This window comes from Dendrobium catenatum, unplaced genomic scaffold (assembly GCF_001605985.2).
Source record: "Dendrobium catenatum unplaced genomic scaffold, ASM160598v2 fragScaff_scaffold_621, whole genome shotgun sequence".
Classification (NCBI taxonomy): Eukaryota; Viridiplantae; Streptophyta; class Magnoliopsida; order Asparagales; family Orchidaceae; genus Dendrobium; species Dendrobium catenatum.
The window spans coordinates 13,767,402-13,770,943 of record NW_021319083.1 but is presented as its reverse complement, the minus strand read 5'-3'; positions in this window follow the sequence as shown (position 1 = coordinate 13,770,943).

The following is a 3,542-nucleotide window of genomic DNA, read 5'->3' as shown; positions in this document are numbered from 1 at the left end:
TCGAATAGAGGATCCTTGTATCTTTGCTATTTGTCTTGCATCTACTAGTAAAATACAAGTCTTTTCTCCACATCTTCCGCGGTTTTTCCCTATTTTTCTACTGTTTTTGGCTGATTTCCTGCTGTGGGCAGCAGATTGCTTTGAGATTTGTTGCCAAAGTGATTAGGAAATACTTGAAATCAAGTATTTCCTATCACTAATCTATGTAAATAGTTTGGTCATATTCAGATCTTCATATAAAATAAAAAAATAAAAAATAAAGAAAATATTCAGATCTTCATATTATGAACCAGGCTTTCGCGTAATGTTTCAAACTTTAAACTCATAATCCTGAAGTCATGCCATCATGGGTTCTAGCCCCATTCTTATTAACCAAACAGACAAAATAATTTCTGAGTTTTGAGCAGCACGTCGATAACAAGACATTCAAATAGCATCAACAGCTTCAACTACAGAAGCTTTTAAATTCAGCTTTACCTACAACAACTTCCTAAAATTTTCGCCAATAACAGTAGTCAAGCCAAACGATGCCTAAAAAGTCAGTGCTTCCTTAGCCAGTTGGAAGCTACGGGCAAGTTGCTCATACATTTGGATTTCTTCCATACCTTACAATCCCTAATTTAACAAAACAGTTAAATGTATCCTAGATAGCCCCTATCCACTGCTTACCAAATTTGTCAGTAATCAAAATAAGAGGGAAAAAAGTTACGCCTGTGAAAAACATGAAGTGGAATAGAAAATAAGAATAATCTATCACATGTATTCATTCATAGATGAGGAAAATGTGGTGTTGATACGATGTAGAAGAGTGAAATACAAAACTTTAGATGAGTCGTTAAACAACACATTTATTCACACAAACATAGGCGGATCCATGGTGTGCTGAGGGTGGGCAATTGCCCACCCTGAAAAAAAAAATATTCATTAAGGGTGGCTTTTTCGGAAATTTAACCCCCCTCAAAACAGTTTTTTGCCCTAAATCCCGCCCATCTGCCCAGTTTTGCCCATCTCGACGTCTCGACTCTCCGTAGAATCGCACTCGCGATTTTCTCCATGATGCGGACATCGATCAGAGATTCAAGCATATGTATCGCCGGAGACAGCGTAGATCGATGGCCACGATTCAGAGTTTATATTTCTAGTTATTCATGTATTTTCTTTTATGCATTTTTCTTTTATTTCTTGGAGTTTCCTATTATACCCTTAGTATGAGCTAAGTCATGATTGTAATATAGTCTTTGAATTTTTCTTTTGGGTTGGGACCTATATATAGGTTATTCCTAGTTGTATTGAGGTTCATGAATTATTGAATGAAAATTTGATTTTATTTCTTCTTACTCTTCTTGCATGAGAGTTAGAGAGAGGTGAGAGAGAAAGCCCGAGGTGAGGGCAAAAGCATTACCCACCAGTCATTGGAAGAGTCCGTGGCTCGTGGTTTACCCCCTTCATCCCACTCTTCTTCCTTCTCCCCAAACCCGCCGGCCCTAGGCCACTCTTAGCCGCCGGCCACCCCACCTTCCTCGATCCGTTGGTAAGCCTCAACCGTCGGCCTCATTCCCCATCCCCTTCCCGCACAAATTTCAAATTTGAAATTTGAAAATTTCAAATTCCGAATTCTTTCCTAATTTGGAACTCCAATTTAGGAAAGCTTTCGTCATGAAATTCAAATTCAATTTGATGTAACTTGGGGTTATGAGATCAATTGCCACATCATCACCCTAATTTGGAAACCCTTCTCCCTTGGATTCCTCTCTCTCTCCCTCTATGCATGCCGCCGGCCACCCATGGAGAAATCCCCCATCAATGGCGTATTTAATGTCGTGATCGTTTTTGAAACTATAATTTGATTTCAAAATCTTTCCCTCCTAAATTACTTAAAACTGAAATTAACTTTCAGTTTTAAGAATTTTAAAACATCATCTCTCCCTCTAATAGCCGCCGGCCACCCCCCTTGATGAGCCCCATTAATGGCTCATTAAATCCCTTAATTACTTTTGAAATTTGAAATTCTTTCAAGTAATTCCCTCCAAATTTACTAAAACCTAAGATTAATTTCAGATTTTAGTAAATCTCTTACTACATTCACCCAACCTAAATTCCTCCTCACAATACACCGCCCCCTCTCCCAACCGTGGCCGAACTCCCCATCCCCCCTTGGAATCCCGCCGGCTCCCCTCTCCACCTCCTCCCCCTCCTTTCAACTCAAGGACTCTCCCTCACCGCCATTTCATACTCTTCTCCTTGAAAGATTCTCCAACGCCAAGCATGTATGGCGGATCCGGAGCTTAAGTGGGGATTTGTGTTCAACGCCGACGGAAGCATTAATATCCTACGATCTCCGTGCTTCGACGTAGGATTTGAAGACGACGCCACAGTTGAAGAATACTTGGAGCGAGTCGTCCCGATTCTTGTGAGCATCATCGATCGACGATTTTCACGCTACGATTGGAGTCTCGACAGTCAAGCATTCACGCCATCCTCGTCACCGTCAACCTCTCCGTGGCTAAAGGCCATTGGTGTGGCTACCGTCTTCGTGGCATTGTTAAGTGTGCCAAAAACCTTCTCCCGCTAAGCCCGACTCGAGTGTGAGTGAGCAAGGTACTCGTTGTGAACTTTCTAGACATTAACCGTGGGAATTCTATTATTTTCCACATTTGCTTTATTGTGTAACTTTGAGATCCTTCTTTAATTGTGTCTAAACACTAGCTTGTAACCGCTTATCATAATATTTCGTTAACGGAAACTTCTTGAATCTTAACTTACGAAAGCTTAATCTTACATTGGTATACTTTGTGATTCTTAATGAATTTCATGTGCAATTCTTGAATGTATCACATCATATTTGGTATCAGAGCATGGTTACCATGCTTGGCATGCGTAGAAAGCATCCTAGGGTCTAGTTTCTTGTGTTAGTTCAAAACTTGCATGCATATCATTGCTTAGATAGAAAAAAACTTCACTGTTTTGTTACTGTTTTTGCATTTCCTGCACACGTTCATGAGCATTTAAGTCATCTTAGCTAGTGTCTAGGTGCTGCCTTTGAGTCCGTAGTGTTTCAAACTGCTTAGGACTCTTGGACTTGTGTTTGTAGTTGCTGCCCCCTCGATTCCAGCAACTACTGACATCATTTAGGAGAACTTGAAGGTGCTGTTTTTGTGCTGTCCACACCTTAAGACCTTCCCTAAACACTTAGAAAACTTAACCTTTGGTTAAACCTGCTGCTCCTTAGTTTTCCTGCACCTAGTAGTAGCCTTTAGGGTGGATCTTAAGTGCTTTTCACCTGCTGTCCCCACTCCAGAATTTACCTCAGGTGATTAGGAAGCGACGATCTTTGTATTAGTTTGCTGTCCAGAACTTCCCCACTGCTGTTGATACCCTGTTAGTGAGCAAATCAGTGTGGTTAGCTGCTTAGAAGCCCTCCTTAGTGTTCCCTAGCAACCCACCATGGATCCCCCACATATGCAAGCAACCTTAGACATGATTGTGAGCCAGTTGGGCTCAATGTCACAACAAATTAAGGACACCCAAACGAGTGTAGCGGA